Here is a 26,563-nt window from a genome sequence, read left to right as displayed (position 1 = left end):
TAAGAAGAAAAGAGTGTTTTCATTTTTAAATGCCTTTTGCCCATTGCAGAGCCTCCAAGGATAAAGATTTTAGCATCTGTAGGTAAATCTGATTCCATTATCATGTGCCCTTCAGTTCTGAGTCAATCTTCCTGATAATCTCTCTAAAGCTGCCAGTTCCTGTTTGTGAGGAAAAGCAAAGATGAGAGCATTCAGGCAGGCTGTGGATGGAGACAAAACATGAAGGAACATTAAGAAGAAGTTTTCTCTTGCCAGGATATGTCTCTGATTGAGCAAATTGGTTAAGCATGTGCTTAACTTCAAACACATCAGATATCTTTTTGCACTTAACTATGCACCAGCTTAAAGTTAAGCACATTTTCAAGTGTCTGTATGAAAGGTACATGAAAAGGGAGGGACAGCACTGATGTCTACTTGAGACAGACAATCCTAATAAGCCATTAGATCTCAACTAGCACTGGAAACTTTTTCCTTCCTGTGAAGCTTAGGGATTTATGTGAAGATTTTTTTTTCCCTTAGTAATTAATTCGGACCCCAACAGCGTGAAGATGGAAAGAAAAGGACCCTATTAAGACTTGATATTAAGTTAATAGCAGGTGACAGTGACTTCATCAAAAGCCCTATGCAAAACATCAAGTAGATGGAAATTTCAGTTCTGGTACATTACTCAGCTGAGTATCATCAGACCTGCTTATCAGGGTCACAAAGATTATTTGTACATTATAAAAAGGATCTGTCCATCAAAGTCAGTTAAAAAAAATGCTAAAAAAATAAAAAATTAAAAATGCTGCTTTACATTTCAGATTCATGCAATCAGACCCAACTAGGAGATGATCAAACCAAACCAGGGGATGTTTTCCTAATCCCACTAATGAAAGTAACCTTCTTTTCAGGGTTTACATCCATTAAAGGATGCCTCTTGGGTGTGGGGTTCAGATACTGAACACTGAGCATCTTGCGTGTTTGTGTGTGCTTGTAGTAAAGGAAAACTGAGAAGCTGAGAAAAAGCATTGCAAAGTATCCCAAGAAGAAATATAAAGGGCTCAAGCAGATATCAAAAACTGAAAGGAAATTTGTCTTTGACAAATTCAGTCTCTACAAGTGACTGGTAAAGGCAATGACTTAGAATTAAACAGTCATGGTTGCTTTTCATTTCTTATAGGTAAAGAGAACTCCTTAATGTTCTTAGTCATAATTGACAACACTTTAGGGCCTGTATGTGATAATTTCAAGATGCTGGGCAAACATAGCTCTTCTACAGTAAGTCCTCATGTCTTCAGCATGATCTGCTTCTGCCATTCCTGCTCTCTGGGGATGGACTCACACAGACTCAGCTCAGCACCCTTCTCTCCTCCCTGCCCCTTCTGGTTGAAACAAACTTTGGAGAGCCTGGCTTAGCCTCTTCTTGGCACGACAGTGCTGAGAACACTGTCCCTGGCAAACCTGGGTCTTGGCTTGTGAGGCTACACCTCCTCAAGAGACTTGCCTCTCTGTGGGGTATCCCCCGCACGGATCCAAATATGGGGACATGGCAGTGTCATGGTGAGCAGGAGCAGGGCTGCACCTCGCACTTACTCATGTGTGCTCAGCCCCATGTGGGTTTGGTGTGAAGTTATGTGGCAACACTGCCTTATTTGGAGAAAGCCTGAGTGCAATGTTGGAGTGAGTCCAGAGGAGGCCACAAGGATGCTACGAAGGCTGGAGCAGCTCTGTGCTGGAGTCAGGCTGGGAGAGCTGAGGATGTTCAGCTGGGAGAAGAGGAAGCTCTAGGGAGACTTCACTGTGGCCTTCCAGGTCACAGAAAGCCTAAAAAAGGGAGCCTATAGAACAGGGGAGTAATGAATTCTTACACAGGGAGAAAGTGATAGAGCAAAGTGGAATGCTTTTAAGCTGAAAGAGGAGAGGTTTAGACTATATATCACATATCAGGAAGAAATTATTGTCTGTGAGGGTGGTGAGGCCCTGGCACAGGTTGTCCAGAAAAGTTGTGACTGCCCCATTCCTGGAAGTGGTCAAGGACAGGTAGGATGGAGCCCTAAGCAGCCTGGTCTAGTGCAAGGTGTTCTTGCCAATGGTAGGGAGTTGGAACTTGGTGACCTTTAAGTTCCTTTCGAATCCAAGCCATTCTTTGATTCTAGAATATACCAAAGAATTTTGCTCTATAAACACACCCATCCATCCCAGAATTTTTGGAAGGATGCACTAAACAAGAAGTGCACCCAACTCTAGGGAAGTTGTTTTTTTCTCTAAGTCACCAAGTCATTGAAGCATAATATTTTGGAATGTTTGATGTTTTGCTTTTTTTTTTTTTTTTTTTTTTGTCCTGTGCAACCCACCTGTTTTCTTCTCATGGAATCTGTAGCAATGTTCTGATCTTTCTTTTTATTTTCTGATTTCAAAAGCAATTAAGCCTTGTTTAGAATACTGATTTTTGGGGAAGAATGGGTCTCATCTGTATCAATGTGCCCCTTCACACCACAAGATCCAGTGCACATACCCTGAGCCCTGGATGCTCCCATATCAGCACTCTGTTTTGCTAGTTGTCATTTTGATAGTTTCCTATATCATACCTGTTTCCAATTCTTTCAAACTGACTGTTGTTGAAAGACACTGGGCACCATGGACCTCTGATATCTGCTAAGGGTGTTCCTGTATTTTGACCTCTATGTGTGTCATGCTGCAAAGTGAACTCAAAAAAATGTGGCACTGCTCTTTTGAATACAACTTATCTTTATCTCTATCTTGCTTCTGCCCTTCTGTGTCACACAGAAGCCAATAGGACAGTTCTGATTAATACAGTAATTATGTGGTTATTAAAAACAGTAATCATCCAGGAATTATCCAGTGCTGTAAAAATCCCATAGACAGAAAATATATGAACATTTTTAAATTGAGCATTACAATTGTCTGCATATGCAAGAAGCAAAATGACACATAAAGAATTTTTAAGATCCCAAGGAAGTGCTCTGAACATGTTAAGAGAAAATAGTCTCCTCAATCAGGATGGAAGTTAGCACTGTGGAAAGAGCCAGATCCTGATTCGTTCTTTTGAAGGATGTTAGCGGCTAAACAGTAGCTATTAATGAAGACTACCAATTTATAGCACATGTGTTGGATAGACTTGCACAAAATTGGGGCCATCTGAGGAGTTTATTCATCCTTGCATAGCTCCTTCATTTCCAAGTTCTGAGCCTGTTTTAATTTGTTATCAAAGTAATCGCTCGCTCCAGCTGGAGTCAGCAGTGTGTTTTGTTGTCTATGGGCCTGGCAGACTGTTCACTTTGAATAGCATTCTGTAAAGATCACCTGTTCTGCATCTGTGATGGTTTTCCAGGTGCCAGGAGGTACTGTTTGCAGATGAGAAGCAGCAAAAGGAATATGCAGACAATGCGGTTCTGCAGCCTTTCAGATCTGCATGGGTTTCATCAGCCACGAGCAACAGACAAAGGGAAAAAGGAAACAACTACGGCAAGTTAAGAAACATAACAATGCAGAAAAATAATCTGGTTGCTCCTGAACAACAAGGTAATGTTAACTCAGCCATTTCTTAGATAGCCTGAGTTTTGAAAGGAACAACAAGATCTCTATTGCCATATATTTAAATATGTATGAATTTCGTACACTGCTGCATAATTATAGATATTTGCATGCATGAAATACCTGTGCAAAACAACCTGTTTACTAGTTAGTTTTGAATTTAATTTAGGTCTAGCACAACTCCAATTATAGATCATTGAAGTGAGAGTCTACAAATAGCTTCAAAATCAAGAAAAAGAAACACTGTGCAGAGTCTTGGGCTAGACCCCAAAAGTTACGCTGTGGAGGACCCCAGTCTAAAGATTGTCATCTTCTTCCAGTTGAGGGAGAGAATTATTCCAGTCCCTAAGGGAGGAGGGGTGTCACTCCTCCTCCAAAGTAGAGAGCTTTGGCAGTCACCTGAGCTTCATTTAGGAGAGGCAGAACTACTAATTAGCTTGAAATACAGCTTATCTTCATGGTGCTCTGTGATGAGCACAGAGGAGGGTCTGCAGAGGCTCTGCAGGGGAACAGCAGCCAGCTGAAGGGTGGGGACCCAAGCCCCAGAGCCATTGGGCTGACTCAGGAGCTGAACAGAGGTTGCAACTTGGAGAAAACCCGTGTAAGGCAGGAGCTTTTGCAGCAGAACTGAGACAAGAAGTCCAGACCAGCTCGAGGTGCCCCACCCAGAAAGTATAAAAGTATTCATTCAGTTTGTTGATTGTACAACAATCACTGAAAACACAGGTGTTGTTTGGGCCTCTGGGAGACAGCAAGGCCAGTCAGTCAGGGTCATGGAGGCATAGAATCATAGAATTATTTACACTGGAAAGACCTTTAGGATCATCAAGTTCCACCTTTAAGCCGGTACTGCCCAGCTCACCACTACACCACGTCCCCAAATTGCCACATTCACACACCTTTTGAACCCTTCCAGGGATGGTGACTCCCCCCTAGCCCTGGCCAGTCTGTTCCATGTGTCTGTGGGCTTCATCTCTTTAGTCCTGAGAGCAGCAACGCTTCTGCATCAAAGATGCTCAGCTGATCTGGCACACAAACTCTGTAAATATACAGTCACCACCCCTCAGTCCCATTGGTACAGTCATCTCATAAAAAACATATCTGAAACCGTTTTTTTGGAGAATATGAGAGATCCTATCCTATCCTAATCCTATCTTATCCTATCCTATCCTACCCTATCCTATCCTATCCTGTCCTGTCCTATCCTATCCTAATCCTATCCTTTCCTCAGCCCCAGTCTAAGATGCAGGAGTTTATTTGTGACCTTGTGACATTAGCTTTGCATTAATTACTGAAATTTAAAATAGTCAACACCAATAGTCAATACCAAGCCACAAAATGGGAGCCTTCTTGGTGGCTTGATTTTGTACAGTCCCACAAGACAAGATCTGTCCAGGGCACAACGCCATACAGGGCCTGTGACCTTGCTTCTGAGGTATCTTTGTGCCTAAAGAGCTAATGAGGAAAGGCTGCTCAAACCCGAGTCATTAAAACCTGAAAGAGTGGGGGGGGGGGGGAAATCTGGGTATACTCCTAATGACAGAATTTCAGTTTTTCACGGTTGATCTGATGAGATTAGTCAGGAATTGACCATGGAATCTATTCTTCCAGGTAGAACTGGGTCCCACAACATTATGTTGCTGTCAGCCATGTCTGTATCTCACAAAACAGATGGATTTTTCAAAATCTGTTTCTGGGGAGGAGCAAAGGTAAGAAATTACTTTTGAACATCTGAGTTAACAATGCTGTGTGAAAAACACAGCTCCAGGGCCTGGTCTTAGTTACTCTGTTTTCAACTTTCTGGCCCTACCCAAACTAGGGTACTCATAATGACTATTGAAATGGCACTGGAGGACTAGAAGCAATGGGATACCTGGCATAGTTTAAATGAGTGCACATGGTCAGTCATGCCTGTGGTGCTGGGAGTTTATTCCAGTTTTGTTTTATTTCCAGTTTATTCCAGTTTATTCCAGTTGAAGTAATTGTTCAGTGGTTATTTCTGTTATGAAATCCACAAGGCAAGAATTATGCCTACTTTGAAAGTTGTATCTCACAAACACCGGTAAGATGAAATAATGTCTGACAGGTCCATAAGACCTTTACTAAGGATAAAAAAAAAAATAAAAAAATGTTGTGTAGTAGTACATCACTTGATATGAGTGTTGAAGAATTCAAGTGGAGTGAGAGTGAGGATACTGAGAATACAGTAATGTTTATATCTGTGATGAAGGTAACGGGCAAGTACTGCTTTGTAGGCATGTGATAAGTAGAAGAGAAAGATAAGTCTCAAATGGAAAAGCCACGAGTGAGCTTTCAGGTCTATCCTCACACCTGAAGATAAAGGTCAGAAGAGAGAACAGCTATCAGCTGGTACACACCACGAACATTGTTTTTCTGTGTAAAGGTCTGCTATATCAACTCTCAGACATGTCCTTAAGGGATTATTTCTTCTTTTTCGCTTTCCAACCTATCATTTAAGCTGACATCATGGATTTTTTCAAGGGGAGAGCTGCACAATCAGCATGCTGGTCTTTTCAGACTTCCCTTAACTTTCTCATTGCTCATTCTGTGTTGCTTTCAGCAGAGCCTCCTTTCCCACCCTCAACTCTGTGACTGCACCACAGGGATCTGTCCTCCATCCTCTCCACCTCTCCTACTATAATCTTCTTTGGAAATCAGAAATCAAGATCTCCTCTTTGCACTGAGAGATCACAACCCTTCTTCCCCCTCCCATCACTAGACCCAGTTCAGATTTGAGCTTTCAGGGCAGAGGCAAAGATTATAACTAACAGAAAAATAACTCATAACACTAACTAGGACTATTGTTCTTCTACCTTTACAAGTGACCCCAATATTTTTCAAACTTTCTTGAATGCTATAGCATAACCAACATTTTAAATTTGCCCCAAATCTCTTTTCCCTCCAGCTTTCCAGTTCACTGTTGCCTGGCATAGAGTACACAGAAAAAAGGGCTGCTTCCTTCCTTCCCACAAAGGTTTAAAGATGAGGGAAAGAAGAAGAAGAAGAAGAAAAAAAAAAGTCAAAAATTAATGGAAATAATTTGGTTTCTTTATATTCTCATTAGTCAGTCAAAATTCCCCATTTCTAAATTTGCCTTGCTATAAAAATTCAGAAATCACACACAAAATGCTTCACTTCAAGAATAGCAAAATCTGGTACATATTACATGTAAAAAAAATAAGACAATTAAGGCTATATATAATTCTAAAAAATATACAAATCAAATGTATAAAAAAGCATTTTGTTTCAGCAGCTTCCTTTTGAGAATACTGCAGTTTTAACACTTTCTCAGAACACTCTGATTCAAATGCAACTGTTTTTTCTGATAAGAAATAATTCTGTTGAAAATGTCTTGCCCAGCTCCCGTCTGCAGTATAAAATCTCCAAGATAATCCACACACTTGCTGGCAATTATATCTGAAGTGAAGTGGGAAGAAACGACCGGGCATCGGGGCTGAAGTGCTGCTACCACCAGAAATAATTTTTCCAGGTTAAATTTGAGACACTTTGAGAGGATAGCATGGCAGAAGCTGGCACTATTTTCATCCATACTGTGTGAGTTCTGTAGTTTGATAGAAGACTTCAATTTCCAAGGCTGTCATTTCAGCACCGTTCATGAGTATCAGATTCATTAAAGTATTTTAACAGGTACCACAAGTGTCTCTGAACACAATCCAGTGAAGAGCAGCAAAGACATGCTTTGGTGAATTTGGCCAGGCATCATGATATGTTGGTAGCATATTTAGTCAGAAGCAGAAAATTGACTCCCTTCCCCTTGAAGTAAACACACACCACATACACTGGTGATTGTAGCAAATTAAAGTCCTAATAGTGCCTGCAGGGTAGGCTTGTGAACTTGTAACCTTGTTGTTTATTTATCCATCTCATACGACTCTCAATTTCTATCTGCTCTTTTATTTTCAGGGAGCTCTACTCATCTTCCTCCTTCCTACTCCTCTTGCTGGGAGGCATCATTTTTCCCACTCTAGATGTGTTTATTCTCCTATTTGGTTAGAAATTGTTTCTCCATTTTTCTATATGGAGTTGTGTATTTTTTTTTTAGCACGTAAAATTAATTGAATTTAGAAAGAGAACTTTTTTTTTTTTACCCCAACCTGAACTTCTGCTTTAAAGAAAACTGAAGCACCAGTAATCTATTCTTCCCCTTTCTTTGGAGAACTGCAAAGTTAGAATTAAAATTTTCTTCTCAAAGCTTCACCAAGAAGAAATATTTTTGTTGGTTCCCCCGAGTGAATGAGTTTTTACCACTGCTTGAAACTCATGAAACCCAGGAGTGAAAGCAAAATTATGAATCAGTCTATATTAATAAGATCCCTTGCCTGATACTCTGGGCAAAAATGATTGTGGCAAGACTAAGTGTCACACTGGGCATGGTTACAAGGCTGTAGGTGAAGCTGGACTTAATTTTCTCCTTGAAATCAACTGTTTAATCTCATTTCAACATGAATAAACAGACCTGTAACTATAACTTCTCAGAAAAAAGTCAGTGCTCATACTATCTGAAAACATCCTCTATGACTGCAATGAGACTTTAACAGGTGATGTGGGAACACATTCGAGACAAGATCCAGATCTAGACTAAGCTGTGAGCTTTGCTAGCTTCCTTTTACTCCACAGGATGATAATAACAATAAGAGGAATCTAGTGACGGCAAAGCCATTTTCAGAGTTTATTTTCTACCTCTGGTTCATATTCCTTCAGTTAATGGAAGGGAAAAGGTGCTGTGTGGGAACAGTGTTAAATCCTCCCTAGAACTAAACTGGGAGCCGGGATGTGAGGACAGAGGACACGGTGCCTCATCTCCTGTGCTAAAGGGCCTGCAAGGACTCACCACAGAGGTACAGACTGGCATGGAGGAAGCTTCCAGGGCTGATAATGAAGAATTGTTCATTTTAATGGTATTGGCTCAAACCAAAGGCTGCGATGCCAACACTGTTGGGTTGCTTGTGCCAGCCACTGAAGTGCAGTGCTTTTGCCTGAACACCCCAGAAAAGGGTTAAACTCTGAGGTAGCTGAGTACAGGAGAATCTTTCTGTGCCTCTTTGATGTGTCTCACCAATGGTTAAGGCCAGAAGTAGGGAGAGAAAATCTCAGTTCCTTTCCAATTTTGTGATAAAACTAATTTTATCCTTACACCTGCTAGTTCTCCCCCCTACCAGGTCTTCACTCCCTAGGCAGAGAGCTAGCAGTGCTCATAAATGCCTCTTAAAATAAAAATTTCTGTTCCATTAAACATATGAAAAATATGTTGCATTGAATACAGTTGGTTTGGGAAATCTGTTTTTATCCATTCTAACCAATCGTCCATACGAACTGCAGCTGCCACAAGTGGCATGGAATCTATTTTCTACTGAAAAGTTTAGGAACAGTGATTTTCTTCCAGAACAAGACGACTGGAGGTGTCCAGTGTGCTGCTCCTAGGTCATTAGCAGCCACATGGCAAATTTAGAGTCTGCCCTGGTAAGCCTCCTCTTCACTGGGAAATTGCTTTAGGTTGCCAAAACTGCAGGATCTGGCCAACCTTTTAGAGAGTGGTTACAAAGAATAACATCAAATTTGGGGAGACAACTGGCAGGACTCCCAGAACTGAAAGATGTTGGCAGTCTTACAGATACCAACCTGTGATGTTTTTGACCGTGTCTTTGCGTTAAGGATGGAAAACTGAATTTTGGTAGTTGAGGCCACAGTGGCAAGGCACAGCTATTTGAGTTACTCTAATCATGCTTTAAATGTAATTTTCTCCATGTGGTCTTACCATTTGGATAGATTTGGAATAAAAAGTGTAATATTACTTTTCCTTCAGACGTGGAAATCGTACCCACACACAAAGCAGCTGTAACACACCAATGTGGGTGAAGTTACCCCATGCTTTCTTTCCCAAAAAAATATTCAACATTGTTCAATATTTGCAAAGTGCTTTGAAGACAGAAAGAGGGCCTGGTTTCTGCAACAGATGCGTGCTCTGCGCAAATCCAAGGCAAAGCTCAGGTTCCTGGTAAATTACCAACTCCAGTTCTGGGCAGCGTTTCGCTAATCCCTACAAACAGAGTGCAGCAGATTTGCTGTGTTTTGTCAGAACAGCAAGGATCAACAGAGAGCTAGCTACAGTGCATGTTTCCCAAACAGTGAGGCTGAAGATTGACATCTGAGAGTCTGTTATTTACTATTTTTAAATAATAATGAAATTAGAATGCCAGTGAAATCTTATTCCAGTGACAACATTGAAAATGTTTTCAGAATTGACATCCCCCACAAGAAAACATTTCAATGAAAATTTCAATCAAAGTATTTCCAGTGTAGAGCTTTTCCTCAGCTGCCGAAGAAAGGTCCACTCAGATTAAAAGGAAAGAGACTTATCATTTAGTCTTTCTTCTTCTAAAACAAAAAGTAATCATTCCTAATTTCTATATCTTTAAAATTCAGGTTAAGACCCTTTCAATTACATGCTCAACAGTGTTCCCAAAGAAGACAAGCTTTAAGCTGTAAATGTTTTCTCAGCACTAAGATACTGTCCACTGGCATCCGAACAACTAAAAATTACTTTCCTTTGTCACATGCTTTTGTGGCATCTGCAGATGTGGATGGAACTGGAGCTTATTCATCTTATTTTAGTTATGAGTGCCACAAACAGAATATCCTCCCCAAAAAGACCATTTTTACAATTGCAGACATGCATTGTTCTGCTAGTAAATAAGAAGTGATGTGATTTGAGGCAGTTACAGCTGACATACTGCTGCATCCTTCATCACACGCTTTGCCGTGCAAAAATTGTGTGGAAGGAATCAAAGGAAGCTGTCCACTAATGGCTTCAGAACAGCTGAAAAAGAGGTGGTTGAACATATGATAAGCATCTAATCTTTAGAACCGCTCACACAGGGTTATTATGAATGTTAAATTGTTTCAAGGTTTTAAAAAGTTATTGGAAAAATTTCATTTTTTTCAAGAGGTATTGGAAAAGCCTGTCAGGGTTCAAGGAGCACCTGAACAACACTCTGGCCACAAGGATTAGTTTCAGGTAGTCCTGCAGGGAGCAGGGTGTTGGAGTTGTCGATCCTTATGCATCTTTTCCAACTTGAGATATTCTATGATTATAACTGCAAATTTAACAGGGAACTGCAGGAGGAGAGGGTGGTACTTTAAGGATATGTCACTAAATGTTTGCTGTATTTCTTTGTTTTCACAGGCACCCTCAGTTATCCCATACCTATTATCCTTTCCCATCATCCTGTGTCATCTGATACTGAGCGAGAGGGATCCTTGGTCTGATCCAGACCAGCCACTTTTATGTTCATGCTCTCTGAAAGTACCTATGTGTAAACTCAGTGTATGTGTTAGTTTCTTAATCAGGGGAAAGCTCAGATAAGAGGCTCCAGAGAAGTTTCAGGGCAAATAAAAAGAAATCGTATGTTCTGGTAAAATAAATGCATTTAATTTTTTACCAACTTGATGACCAGTTCCTGGAAATTTCTACTGCTGCCTTCTCCAAGCTTGGAGAGCTGACCTGGTATTTGTATCAAACCTGCCACAGAGGGGTCCAGAACAACAGCAACAGCAGCAGGATTTTGTGAAAGGCACCTGCACGTTACTGAATGACTCTGCAACTCTTACACAAGGCCACAAAGGTGTTTCTTCAAGCTCCCTGAATAGCTATGCAGAAGTCTGACCTCCTCTGAAATGTTTTGCAGAGCCTGACTTCCCTTCCTCACTCCCTGCAGAGCCACCCACTTTCTCCTGGCTTTGGCAGCAGCAGATTTCACTGTCACCTGCACCTGCTCTCTGCCCTTGGCTGGTGTCTTGTAAGGCGGAAGCCAAGGCTATTGATTCCCCACCTGCTCGAGGGAGAAGGGGAATAGTGGAGTGTGATGTCTCCCAGCTCCTAATGGCTCCTAATGTTGATTCAGGGCCTGGGTCATGCAAGGGTAGGGATGGCAGTTCCTTCTCGATATGAATCTAGGCATGGGTACGATGTAATCACGGCCCAACCTGCTGAGAGCCACCAGTCGATTCTGTTTTAAAAGGACAATCATTCAGTTTTCAGGGATTTAGTTGCATCATTTTAGTGTGTGTGTGTGGGAATAGAAAAGAAAACAAACCTGTAGCATTGAGCGATATCTAACTGGAGCTTTTAGGGAAGCTGAAACATTGACTTGTACTGAAAATGGCAGCCATCCAGTTGGCAGTCTTGGACCATCCTTTACTGTTCTTCACCCTAAACAGAGAAAAGCTGATAACTTGCCATGAAAAATGCAGCTTTTTCTCTTCTTTGCTGGAGGACTTTCCTCTCACAATATCTTGTCAAACATGCTTTCTGTTTCTGAAAAAGGGGTTAAAGTTTTCTGCTATCTATTCAATCACAGAGCTTTATGAAATAGAAGAATCACAGGAAGGAAAGATGGGAGACATCTATTGGGTTATTTTGTGCATCCCTTTGCCAAGAGAGGATTGCTCCCTGGAGTATATTCCAGAGTGCTTTGTCTAGTCCAGTTTTAAATGACTCAAGAAACTAGGCTTTCACCACTTCCCTTGGGAGACTATCCTGCAGTCTAACAGTTCTCACTGCTAGGAAAGGCTTTTTTCCTAACAGTCAGACTTTCCTTTCCTTAAATTCATGCCATTTGTCCTAGTTATAGCTTCTTTAAGTAGCTTAAAATTCCTTTTCATGCTCAAAGTTTAAATTCTTTCAATGCTAGACTGCAGGACGTGTTCCTTCCCTGTTTAGCCGTGTTAAAATTCTCTTAAAGCTAGAAAGACAATTGTGTTGATGGCAGAGAGCTGGCTGCTAATTTTCACACAAGGGAGAATCTTCTCTCTGTTCATGGTGTGGATTTCTGAAATCTACCTAGACTTTAATTTTATTCCAGTTGAAGTTAGTAGATTTTTCTCATTCGTTTTTACTGATGCAGAATGGTTCTAATTTTTACATGAAGACAAGGTGCTCAGTGAGCACAAAGTACTTCCAGCAGTGGTACATCTGGGTACTCAGTTTCCTTGTCTGGAAAAAAAGTTAACCAGACTCAAACAAAAAAAACCCAAAAAAACCCACAAACAAACAAGAAACCCACAAAACAAAAAACAAACAAACAAAACCCCCCAAAACAAAACAAAACAAAACAAAAACCCAAACAAATAAACAAACAAACAAATAAAAACACACAAAAACCCCCCAAAGCAACCAACTAAACAAAAAAAAAATCCCAAACCCCAAACAAAACCCCACAAAAATAATCCAACCTCCCTCAAACAAAACAAACAAACAGACCAAACAAACCAACCAAACAAAAATCCCACTACCCAAGCAACAATTTTATCTAATTTTTTTTTTCTGCGTTGCGTTCAAATTTTATTTTTCTGAAAGAGCAAAGACAATTGAATTCAATGCCTTATAAAAGTCTATAAATGCTTTTTTAAGAACTTCAGAATTCACTGAGATCCTGAAAGAGACACTCATGTGGAAGGGGAAAGTATTATCCTTATTAACCTTTCCTCCTGAGGAAAGCTAGTGAAGAAAGAAGCCATGCAGGGAAAACTATTTTAAATATGCTTTAGGGTGAAATTCACGTACCATGTAATTCCCTTTTAAGCTTGATATTGCTGGTCCTCTGCATAGGGGTGAATATTTCCCCAAGGCCTCGGCAATCAGGGGATGTCACACTGGTTTAACCAGAGTCAGTTCTAAACCAGATACATTTAAACCTGTATAAAGCCTTATGTTGACATACAGGGGCTTAACAGTCTCAAGTTACTTTAAGCTGACTTTGAACACTCGCTTAAACTGAAAATAAGAATGTCATACAGCATTTAGCACCACTTTTAATCTAAGCCTTAAGTTACATGGTATGACTTGCCCCTATTGATATTGTTTTGGTTGGCAATTCCATAAATATGAAATATTTCTTATTTCCCCTCACCTGAAAGCAAATGTCATGTGTGGTTTCAATAAAATGAAGCTTTATGAAAGATTTTATGATCAGAATCTTCTTCCTTATCAGCTCAAGCCTTCTTTTACAGCATTTGTTTTTTGCCTTTTCAAAAAAAATGAGCAATGCATCCCATTTCAGGTTTACAGGAAGCTCTTGATTCTCATTTTGGTTACTCTGTATATATCCAAAGTCATTTCACAGGCTTCAATCACAGATATAGAGACCAAAAAACATCCTTAGGTCATTTATTCTGTAAATGAAACTACAGTTTTTGCTAGTTTTCTTTCAGTTCCATTTTCCATGGACTAGTCAAGGATTTATTCAAAATCATGTGATCCCTAAAATAATCATTATTCCCTATATTATGGCTAGTATTATATCCCATGCACTTTCACTTACAGGCATGTCTGTCAAAGGGACCATTTTTCAGCCTCACAGTTCCCATGGCCCTGTCACTTTCTTACTTACAGAGGCCCAAAATGGAAACTATTTTTCTTTTCATTATGAGCTGTCACTTTTTCATCTTGGCACTGCGATGATAGACTTCCATTCATCTTCTATATTACCTTTCCTGAAGCCTCTGACACAGACTGACACAATGCAAAATGCAAGAGATCTCAGAGCATACATTGGCAATTTCTGGGAAAGGCACTTGCTTGTCTTGGTTTGTTGTTTTAAATATATATTGAAAATGCCAGCCTGCATGGTGCGTTGGAAATCTTAGCGGGGGATTCTCTGTTTATTGTGATCATTACAAAGCAATGCTCTCACATCCTGAGCAAAGAGCAGTTGGATGCAGCGTGGGATGCTGTTGACTTCACCTTTTCTAAGGGCAATGGGAAAAAGTTTGCTGCAAATCAATGTTGGTGTAAGGGGATAAAAGGAACGTGGTCAGGGAGCCTCCTTGGAGCGCTGCACATTGCAGCAACCAAGCCACCACCACATGGTGAGTCCAGTGGAAACGCTAGGAAACGCCTGCCAAACCAGCTGTGAAGTGGCTGACTTATTTTGAGAAAAAGGAATGATTTCAATCAACCTTAGAGCAGAAAAATCAGGCACCCATTCACATGCAGTGAGACTACATGAAACCTTCAGACAGACTTTTTCTGCTGCCTTTGTCATTATGTTTTTGCACAGTTGGTGTAAAAGGCGGCATAGAGACCCATGGTAGGGATGCTGTGAGGTGCACATTCCCTCTTCATTATTTATGCATGGCATCCTTGAAATTCAAGCAAACACTGCAATCCAAACAGCCCTAATTCTCACATCCTTCGTTAAAGCTCACATATGAGCCACAGCAGTGGAGGAAGGCATGGATGTAACTTTCTCCATCACAGAGATCCTAGACTCTCCTGGATTGAAAAACTGTTCTGCTAGGAATCAGGCTTAGTTTTCTGTAGTTTCTGGGAGTATGTTAACCACACACAAAAGCCATGCAAGGCAGAACTGAAGGCCAGCAACCATTACCGGCCTACCACTGTGAAGTGGGATCGAAGGATCAAGTTAGGTTCCTAGCTCACATCTACCACACTGATCAAAGAATCATTAAGAATGAAACTCATGGGGATCTTGTAGAACTTGTGTGATCTCTAGATCTCTGTATATCTTTGGGTGATTTTTAAGCAGTTCATACAAGTAAATAGAGGCTACATCCACAAAATGAAACAAAACTCCTCTTAATAGAGCATATTGTTTACAAAGCATCATCTGCATCATCAACACAGTTGCTGTGTCTGGGTATGTACTGGAGTACTTTACTAATCAGTTAAGAGCAAATGGCCAGAATCCCTTCTATACAGAAATCTCATCTACCTGAAACTTAAGCCCATTCTCTCTAGTCCGTTGATTTGGAGAACAAAGATTCCCCTATCCACATAGAACAAAAAAAATCCATATACAAAGACATGGATTTGCAAGTTTTTGTTGTACTTGGAGACTGCTATCATGTTCCTCTTAAACATCTCCTTATTTTTTAAAGTCAAGTAGCTCCAGATATTCTGATTTTTCTTCATAGACCATATTATCTCAGCCTCTTGTTGATATTTCTTAGACTCAGTCTAATAATGTTATAGTTTTCTTTCAAGCCATATTTCCTTACACGACATAGCACCACAAAGTAGAGTAGAGAAGTGACTTTATATGTCTTTCAAATGACATTGTTGTCTCATGGTCTTGCTTTTTCATGAATGCATAAGTGCATAACTCTGATCATACACTGCTGCTTTTAGATCTCGTAAGTCTAAGAATACTTATGTGAGAAAAGGTATTGTCCCCTTCAAGGACTGAAATGGTAATTTTGCATTTGTTAAACATTCTCATTATTTGTGAGGGTTTGATGGGCTGGAAAATGTAGTTGTATGTGCAAGTTTTTGCCTCTCACAAGACCCTCCCAAGGCTTACAGGCTGACACATTAGCTCCCCTGATATATGTCATAATATGTATGGTTTTATTCAGAGTTGCTAGTGTTGATTGCTCTGTATTAATTTCCATTCCCAGAAATCTAAATTTTGCATAAAATAGAGTTGCAGACATGTAACTGCACCTGCAAACCAAAAAGTAGAAAAAGGAGGTATATAGAGGACAAAGAATAGCTGTGAATTCCAGCACTGCTGGAAATTTAATTGAATATTCTGCACATGAATGAGGAAATGTACCTCTCATAAAGAACTAAAGAAATTTGAAGACTTTTTTTGATCTTGGAAAGAATTTAACTTTTGAAAGAGATTGGTTTCACAGAAGACTTTGGAGAGAAACTTTGTATCCCTTGTAACAGAGCTGAGGAAAAAATTCATGAGTGGTTGGAATAATTTCAGAGAGTTCAATGAATCTCCAATGGGAAATCAGATTACAGTAGAAATCAAAGACTGAAAAGTAAGACAAGAGTCCTAGAGCACTCTGACCTAAACTTAGAAAAAGCCATTAAAATTTATCAAGTTAAAGATAATAGCAAGACAAAAATTCTAGTTTTGGCAAAAAGAAAATAACATAAACTGTTGCCAATACATGAAATACAGGGAGAAAGGAGTGAAACAGCTGCATAAGAGTCTGAAAAATATGATGTGACTTTGTAACAAGCATTATGAAGGACTGTAGAGACCATGGAAGAAAAATCATGAGAGTACAGCCTTTTGGAAGTAGTTGTTTTATTTATAAAGATCAAAAGTGTTTTGCCTAAGTTCTCAGACAAAGACTGAAAATACCTGAAAGAAAAGCAGAGTGTCTGTTGTGCAAAGAGCTCTGGGGAATGCAGGGCTTCAAACAGAAAATGAGCTCTTCTTGTTTATAGGATTTTTAGGTTAATAGAGGTACTGAAGTTGTGGCAAAGGATTTTGTAAGAAAATTGGTCGCATTGAGTATCGATAAGTAGAATTTATATTTACTCTGGAGTATTATATCTTCCAGGGTAATGGTAAGTGAACTAGATGTGAAATTTAACAATATTTCAGAAATAAATGTCTTTGGTAATTACATAGCCTGAGTGGGAAGCACTTGCATAGGCAGTAGAATGTATCTGAGAGGTGAAAAAGCAGCAAAAGAGGCACTTGGCCTGAGGGTGAAGAGAAGGTAACAGCATTCCCACATTGGTATGTGGAGGATGTCTACACTGCAGTTCAAAGCGGGATAGTGGTTTGAATAGGTAGCCTGTAGCAGACCACAGCAGAAACAGCCACATTTTTTGACCTGTATCAGAAACTCTGACATGGAGACAGTCTACTGACCCCAACCAACCATTCAAAGCCACCAAGGGGTTTACACAGGGGTTCCAGGTACTCTGTTGGCATCATGTGTGAATAACTCACACTACCCAGCTGGACTCTTAGCTTATACTGCTCACAGTCATGTTTTGGGCTTTGGAAGAGGCTGGTGCAACAGGATTTTCCTGCTTTTGCCCTTCCAAAAAGGAACTTGTGATCAAATAATTAAGTACAGAAATTTTGATAGATTGGATATGGACTTTCTGAAAATGAAGAACGTTCTTGGAATATGGATATGAAATTCTACTTTATCTTAGCTTATGTAGTTAACTTCTATTACAGTTGATTAAATTTTGATTAAACATGAGTACATCATCCCTATATTGTTGCATGAGGTGACAATTGTCACCTACTTTGACATGTACCTTAAAAATCGATTAAAACATGAAAAAGAAAACGCATTAAAGGACTTCATTCCTTCACTGACTGAAAAATTGCCAAGTTTAAGGAACGATGAATCTTAAAGTCAGCTTCATTTTGGTCACTGACTTCAAACTGAAAAAGAATATAAATTTTATCTTTCTGTGCAATACCTCCTTAGGACTTCTTTTCTTAGTTCCTATGCTACATAGGTGCAATTTCTATCACCTTCTCATCATCTGACTGTTTTCCCCAAATATGACTTTTCCAAGTTGCTGAGGTATCACTCAGTGATTGCTTACATCACAGTAATTTAATTTATGGAGTGCCTGAGAAGTCCCAAATTTCTATACCTCAACTTGTTTCCAGCAACTGCTGAGCTCAGTGATGTTCTCAGCAGACCTGGTGCTCTGATTATGCAGGTCAAGAACCTGGATGAATCATTCTGCAGCATATTTCCATCTCTCTACATGTGTTTTCTTTTATGGGGGATTTAAAGAGAAGAGAAGGGTGTCAAAATATGTCTGGGATATACTGCAAGCAATAAAAGGAAACACTTGCGTAACACATTCTTGTCCTCTGTTGGTAACTTCTCTCTGAATAGAATTTATTAAAAAAAGCCAAAAAAACACAAAAAAAACCCATAGTATATCAATAACTGATTAAAAAAGTGAGAAACTTTTTAGGATGTCTATTGAAGTTGCACTAGCGGTTTATGACACACATAACTGCAGACCAGACCTGAAAACTTTTTAATCCTGTGTAGGCCACTGACCTAACATTGCAAGACAAAAAAAAGCCCACTTCTTCCCTACTTTTAGTCTTGAAGAATGAATAGTGTCTTGAATTTTATATCAAGTTATCAGTTCCAGTATCCATAACTCTCTTCTTTGTTCGTGCCTAGTGCAGGCAAACACTGACTTGACATGGCACTAAAACCATGATGTGGGCTCTGCACCCATCCGTAAGGTCACAGACAGCTCTGCCATCGTTACTAGGCAGAAAATGGGGTTTATTATGGGCCCTGCATCTATATTGTTAAATGTGTTGCTGCTTATAGAACTAAAGGTGAAGTTCTCCCGTCTCTTTGTTCTAAAGGGAATATGTAGTTTTGCTTAACAAGAACCCGTGATTAAATGTGCCATTGAACACAGAGAATGTCCAAAAAGATGGAGACATATGCACACAGACATGAATATATAAAATATGTGTGTATGTTAATTGCATGTTTTATTTTCCCATTATTCAACTCTGGAAGAACCCAGAGAAGAATTAACTCAAAAGTTAGATGCTTATTAAACTTCATCTAGCTGGAAATTATCCTCAAAGCATACCTAAACTTCTTGTGAGGTTAGAGTTGCTTGTGAATTTGTGTTCCTGGGTTCCTTCTGGAAGATGAGGAAAGTGTCTTGTGTATGAGAAGTCTAGACCTGTCTTTTTCTGGTCCAAAACCTAAACCAATAATTTTATCATACTTTATCACCTAATTTTTTAACATTTTCTTCTATTTAACACTTCTGTTACCAGAACTTGCGTCAGAACTCTACTTTAGTAATTTTACATCATCTTAGTACCACACATAAGTAAGAGGAGGAAGGAACCAGAGAACATTTCTTGATTAAGGACTGTCCATAATCATTGCAAGCTACAAAACATTTACAGGCTGCCCCTTGTTAAACCTGCATCAGAAGAAGGTAAAGGAATATTCTAGAAGCTGGCTAGGCACCATGGAACAAGGGAAATTCTCATTTCACATGGGCTGTATAAGAGAATAGCCCTAAGATCTAACATTTGCCTGCAACTGTGAAATTCATCCATTACTGCAGAATAGAGATAAAACAATGTGAGGTCAGTCCCCTTGACCCTTATTTGGTTTTGCCCAGTGTTCAACAATAAAGTGACACAACAGAAAATTAGATTTCTCCTCTTTTTGTGAAGAAAAGCCAAGTCATGGTCTCTGTTGTGTTTAAACTATAAAAAATGAATTGTTATTTGCTATTGGTATGACTGCAAAGCAGAGCTCCAATGATGCCCATTGCAATAGAAGAACTGGTTTCCCCTTCCTCTATGATCATAGGAGTCTGTAAAATAATACATGTGAAAGTGTACTTGTTTTCTTTCAAGACACAAAGCAAGGAGGTGAGGGAAGGAGTCCTGCAGCAAACCAGAGGCCCGTGGGGTAGAGCAGGAAACCAAACACAGAGCAAGATCAAAGGATACCTTGGAAGGACCAACAGAACCTGCGCTCCAAGCAGTCAAGAAATTGAAGCTGACGCAAAGTCAGTTAAATAAAGTGCAGAGCTCATCTGCTGTCGGCAGCAAAGGGTAGTCACTGCTGTATTTCCACTTGTAAATAAATCTCTGTGTGTAACGCAGAAATAGGGGGGGGAGAAAAAAGGCACAAAGAGTATCTTGTCACTATAAATAAAGCTCACTGCTTCACACAAGGGGCTGTGTTTGTCTCGTAGAAACTCTCAGGTCAGCTTCAGCCAATGCACCAGTGTAGTATTATAAAAACAGCAGAAAGAGGATGTATCAAATGACAGGGATGGTATGTATTCCATTGCCAGCTAAAATATTTCCAGCAAATTTAAATAAAACTCTTCTTTATTTCTCAGCTTTGTCAAATTTCCCTGAGGACTCCACTGCAGTGGAGGTTATCAGGAGCAATGGGAAAGGGGATGGTAATCAATGTTTTTATATTTTAGAGCTTCTGATAATTGCACTGAAGAGCACATCTGTGCTTCTCAATATGTGCAAGGCGTGAGGAAGGGAGAAACCTTTATCCTGTTGAAAACATGACTTTTGGAGGGAAAGAATCTAGGGTTGCAATTCTAAGAATTAATATTTTGCTGTTGGTGTTGCTGTTGCCTTAGCTAATTCTTTGAGTATGAAATGGAGTTTCAGTACATACAACTGGTAAAGACCACAGTACAGGCAAGGTGAAAAAATGTAGATTCTCAGCTTAAGATGAAACAAAAAATCTGCAAACTATGTATTGGGCATGTTGGTAAGCCCCATAGAAAAAAATCTGTGGAGCTTCTTCAGATATAGAAGATGAGGTAATTCCTATTCTTTCTTACTCAGAGCTGACCGCCGAAGATCCTCTGTATGGAGAGAGAGACATCCTTTGGGGGGTGAATGGATCCATTTCTGCTGACCTCAAAAAATAATCTCAGTGAAGGTTAATGCTTAGAATCATCATAGAATCCTATCATGCTTTGGGTGGGAAAGGACCTTAAGGATGATCCAGCTCCAACCCACCCTGCCATAAGCAGGGACACCTTTCCCTAGACCAGGTTGCTCCAAGCCCCATCCAACCTGGCCTTGGGCACTTCTGAAGATGGGACATGAGCACCCCTGGGTCAGTATCCTAAGTTTAAGTGAGGTGAAATATCCCACTGTTAAACCAGTTTCTCTGACCCAAGCCAGAGTGGCAAACTGTGAAGGAAGTTTGTCAAAGTTTTTCTCTAGCTTCATGCAAGGTTGAGCTCAAGTTGGAGACTTTGAGGCAAAGAGGTACTGATTATATAAACCAGACACACTACTCAGGCTATCTGGAATTAAATGGATCAGTTACTATTGATCACAAAGATACAGGTGTATTTTATCCAAAGATAAGTGACATGGCTGAATCATCAGCATTCAAGACAATCTAACATGATGTCAGTACCAAGCTACCCAGTGAAGACAGGTTTCTTTTGCCAGTTTTTGTTTAGTTTGCTTCTTTTCCTGCTTCCATAAAGAAAGTGGAGAGTTTTGGGAGTAAACAGACTTCTTTGCTTGGCTGCAGACCAAAAGAGTATACAAAACAGGGCTTACAGGCTATTAAGATGATAATTGCTTATAGAACTGCTAAAGCATGACATCATTTCAGGCTAGTTCACCTGAGAAATTCAACTTCAGTAAGCCCGAAGAGTGACTGAAATAAATTAGGAGATCTGAAAGATTCAGAATTGCATCAAGCCTAGATGAGCAAGAGGAAGTGAATCAGATAAATACATTAATACACACATGGTGACGGATGAGGCAGATGACATTTTATGCTCCTTTAAACTGACTGATGAAGATCAGACAAATTAGAAATAGCTGCGGACAAGCTCAAGAACGTCTTCTAACACACACTAAAAGGGAATCTTAAGGAGAGGCTATCAAACATATGCATGGCAAGAAGAAAAGGGTCCCTACAAGAAAATACTGTGGTGCCTTTGAAAGGTTTAGTGGGATATATGAAGCCCTGCAAGGTGAAGTGAGACACAGCAATAACATGAAAGTTATAACAACAAGAATAAAGATAAGGACTTTTCAGCAAAGAGAATGAAATTTACACTTTAACGTAACTGTGCTTTGTGAAAAAAAAAGGTGTTTGTGAGAAGTTGTCAGAGAAAAACAAGCTGTGTTGGACAATGGCAAAGCAGTTCAATTAAAGTCCTTAGTCCAATCAGTGCCCTCTGAAAAAAGAAATACATACAGCTGTGTTATGAGAGGAAGTATGACATTATTTGTCCTAGGATCTAACAGAGGCTTAGAAATATTGTATGGGGGGGGCGAGGGAGAAGACATAATTGGAAGGTCATTTTTATTACCATTTGGCTAGCTTTAGAGATGGGTATGGAGGCATGGAGTGTTCTAGTGACTTTTGTCGATCAGCCTGAATGTGGAATCCAGATGGCATTTCATTCATAATCAAGTTGTGGCATTTTGGCTCTATTCCTGGATTATCTGAAATTATGACTTTCTGCTCCACATCAGCTAGGAAGAAAAACGTCTCCCCAAAAAGGAGAGCAAATATGTAAGGAGGATAAAATTTGCTTTGTTTGAAATGTTTGCCTCAGTGGAATTCCTCTTTAAGGAATATACAGGAACTGTGTTTACATCTGCTGTGGTGTTAACTTCAGTGTAGTGGCAGTCAATCCCATAGGCTTTGAATAAGTCCCTGTAATGTTTTCCACCTGAAACATTTGGATTATTTGTAAGAAAATTCTGATATGTTTTTTCTTTGGCTTTTCCGTGAACAGCTTAATGGGTTGGTTTCTGTATATTTGGAATATAGGCATTCAGGTGAATCAGTACCTTTCCATGTCTGGAGAGGTGGATTAATAGAATTCAGTGCTGTCCAGAGAGATTAAACCAGATCATGTGTAGTGACAGCAAAATAAATACCATATAACAGCAGTTGCAGCAGATGAGACATGGCCTATCTGTCTAGTCAAGCAGGAGAAAAGACACTGCAGCATCATGTCAAGGAAGCAAGCTCAAAGCATCAATTTAGGAACAAAAAACCTCATCAACTAGTGGGTACCTTTTGAAATATTGTGTCATTTGGTCTTCATTTTGCTTTTGAAATAAGATGCTTCTTATTCTAAAGACTCACCTGTTCTAAGATGAGTTCTGGAAACAACCTGCCCCACAGTTTGAAATTGTGTTTTCTCTGCTCTGCAGAGCATGAAACTTTTTTTTTTTAAATTTTATATTCATTCTCTAGATTTCCCTGATTAGTACCCAAGGAATGACAGTGAAACAACTCTTCATCTGCATTTTATGAAATCATGACAGCTTGATATTACTGCAATGGGACATTTTGCATGGTACTGTGGGGGCACTGTTTATATCACTGACACAGAATAATGCAGTGGTGTTATCTATGCAGATCATCAAATTCGGGTAATTATCACTGCCACATGCTTTCCTGAAGATAAAAATATTAAACAGCACCATTTAAAACGCTGGCATGCTTCTGAATATGTCTTTTTAAAACAGCATCTGATTTTCAGATGAATTACATGAGAATTATGAATGTAAGGAAAAGTTCAGTTCCTGGGTAGGCTAAAAAAACATTAGAGGAAAATAAATTATGAGTAGAGAAATACATTCTAGTTTATTTTATTAAAAAAAAAAATAGAAAAGAAGGATCACCTATTCTTTCCAACCATATGGTCTGTAAGAGCATTTGTTATGGTAAAACATTACTTATATTTAATGTCTTCATTTTGACTTGATAGTGGATTGGTAGTGAATTTCAAAAAACATTTAAAAAGAAAAAAGTGAACTTTGTAAGAAATGGTTTAACCTTTTAGTACTTTATTTTCTACTCCCTTTTTAGACTGAACCTCTTTCCCAAATGTGTCTTGACTTTGTAAATAGCTTCAGAGTTCATGAAACTGTATATTTTGAGAATTTGTTGTTAACTAGAAATAAAAAACACTACCCCATCCAAAAATTCTGCAGAAAAGACAGAGGAAATGGAGTACTGAGAACTCTCAAAAGAAGACATATTTTAGCTATTTAAATACTGATTCGAATGTCCAAATTTATGCATGAGTACATGAAAATCCTGAGCATAATCTTCTAAAGTTTTAATCTGCTAATATTTAAATCCAGATTAAGGAAATTTGCTGGTTTAAATATAGCTATGGTTGCTATATACCATGTAATGTATGCATATTTCATACTTTGTTTACCTTAAACATTAAATTTAGAGCTTATTCTAGGTATGGTGTGGATCTCTGGTTAAAATATTCTAGTAGGACTGACAGCAACACTTACTAGAAAGTTCATACATGTTTTTAATAATAATAGTTTTGACAACTTCTATGATCAAGTTGAAATTTTCTATGCTATCTGGCTGTTCATAGATGATTTTGCATGTCTTTTTCTGTGCATGTGTAGGCATATTGCTATTATGGAATCCCTCTGAGGCTGATTGTAGGTCTTTCCAAAATGAAATTATTTGCTTAGCAAAGATATCTCAGAATTTAGCAGCTGGAGTAAACAAATATTTCATCTTAACCCAGGGTGCTTAAGCATGCTCTGATCTGGATGCATAGAAAATGCATGGAGCTGTGTAAGGGGAGATTTAGGTTGGATATCAGGAAAATGTTTTTCATCCAGAGGGTGGTTGGGCACTGGAACAGACTCCCCAGGGCAGTGGTCACACAGCACCAAGGCTGGCAGAGCTCACCAAGTGGGGTTGTTGGGGTCGTCCTGTGCATGGCCCGGAGCTGGACTTTGATGATCCCTGTGGGTCCCTTCCAACTCAGGATATTCTGTGATTCTATGACAAAAAGTGCTCATCAAAAACAGAGGTAAAACTATTTTGTTGACATGAGGAGTTGGCTGATCTGGAGCTGGGTGGATAAGAGGAAAGTATTTTATCTGGGCTTCGGTGTGGTGGAGAATTTGAACGTTCTGGAATACAGCTCCAGCCAGAGGATATCGTGAGCATGAAGAGATGTTGCAACTGGGTGTGAAGTCGGGTTTGAGTACAGGAGTGTCTGAGACAGCTGTGTGGAGCAGACAGACTTTGAGAGTGACATAACAGAGACAAAAGTAGCAGTTTGAAAGTCACTGTGTAAAGGGTGTTTGAAAAGCAGAAAGGGATGGGAAGAATGGTTACAACTTGGTGTGAGCCCTCTGGATACCAGTAGGCTTTAATGGCCCAGACCAGCCTCAGTCAGGATCCCCATCCAGCCCCTGCCCACGACTCCAGATCCACGTTTCAGCTCATCCCTGGCCCCCAGTACCTGCTCTGATTTACACACAGCTCCTGGCTCATCCTCCTTCTTGGGGCAGCAGAGGTGGAGGATGTATAAGAAGCTCTCGGAAATGGTTACGAGGAAAGGCTGGGTCATATTATTCTCATATAAAAATACACTCCCAAAATTAGATAGCATTTTTCAACCTAGCACTTTTTGCCTCAATATCCCCACCTATACAGTACTTTTTTAGTCTTGTTGTGAAGTTAAATATATTCATGCCTACAAAGCAGACAGATGGTATATTGTTGAGAACTGCTGAAAAGCTTGGAAAGAAATAAATGATTCTGTCTTCAAAATAAAAGTTGAATAATATGTAGTAAACATATCATGAGACTGTATTTTCCCTTATGAATTAAAAAGAGAGCATTTAATAAGTGCTCACTAAGCAAGTACTTTCCTTTAGGAAATGAAAAATGCAGTAGAAAATAATTAATGACATACTAAAATGGACACAATTAAAGAAATGTCTTGCCTTAATTCTTTTGCTTGCGTGTATATCACATATTTACAAGTGGAATGGCATAACAGCTTACATTTTTATTCATACCTTCATCTCTAAAATATGGATAAGAAGTTATTTGCGTATTGCCTCCAGTTGAGAGGACTGAAGTATGAAGCTATATAATTTGGCAGGTGTGAAAACTTTTGTGACCTACTGAATGCAGTGGGAACTGTCCCTCTCCCACCGTGAGAACGTTATCCTTGGGGAAGCCCCATCTACAAGGCAATGGTATTTGGATGATTGGCAAAGTGATTGGTTGAATTGATTAAAAAAGAAAATGCTGCCTTCTTGCTCACAGTTTCTTGTTCTTGTTAGACATGTTTGAACAACCCTATAGCTCTGGAGAAGCTTGCTCCTCAAATCTGTATGTTACCTATTAGAATCATAGAATCATTTAGGTTGGAAAAGGCCTCTGAGAACACCAAGTCTAACCATTAACCCAGCAATGCCAAGCCCACCAAGTGCCACATCTACGTGTCTTTTAAATCCCTCCAGGGATTGTGACTCCACCACTGCCCTGGGCAGCCTCTGCCAGGGCTTGACAATCCTTTCAGTGAAAAGAATTTTCTTAATATCCCATTTAAACCTCCCCTGATGCAACTTGAATTTGTTTCCTCTTGTCCTAGCTGCGAACTTGCATGGCAGATCTGCCTCAAGATTTGAGCTGCCCAGTAGTTCGTTTGGGCACCTCTAACAGTCGCTGATGTAAAAAATTATTCTCACCTCAGTCTGACACAGAGAGGAACAAAATGAATTGCGCTAACTTGCCACAGCTCGTGTTTAAGAAATCTGCTTCTCCTCAGGAGTCTTCTGACCTTAACTGAAATGGCCGAAATTGCTCAGGCGTTTTGTGTTTCATACAGTAGCTTTTGTCAGTTGTTCAATACATATTCCTGAGCCTGTTTAAA

This window comes from Myiozetetes cayanensis, unplaced genomic scaffold (genome assembly GCF_022539395.1).
Source record: "Myiozetetes cayanensis isolate MyiCay16 unplaced genomic scaffold, myiCay2020 scf4, whole genome shotgun sequence".
Lineage (NCBI taxonomy): Eukaryota > Metazoa > Chordata > Aves > Passeriformes > Tyrannidae > Myiozetetes > Myiozetetes cayanensis.
The sequence above is the reverse complement of the archived record's forward strand: the minus strand, read 5'-3'. Positions refer to the sequence as shown.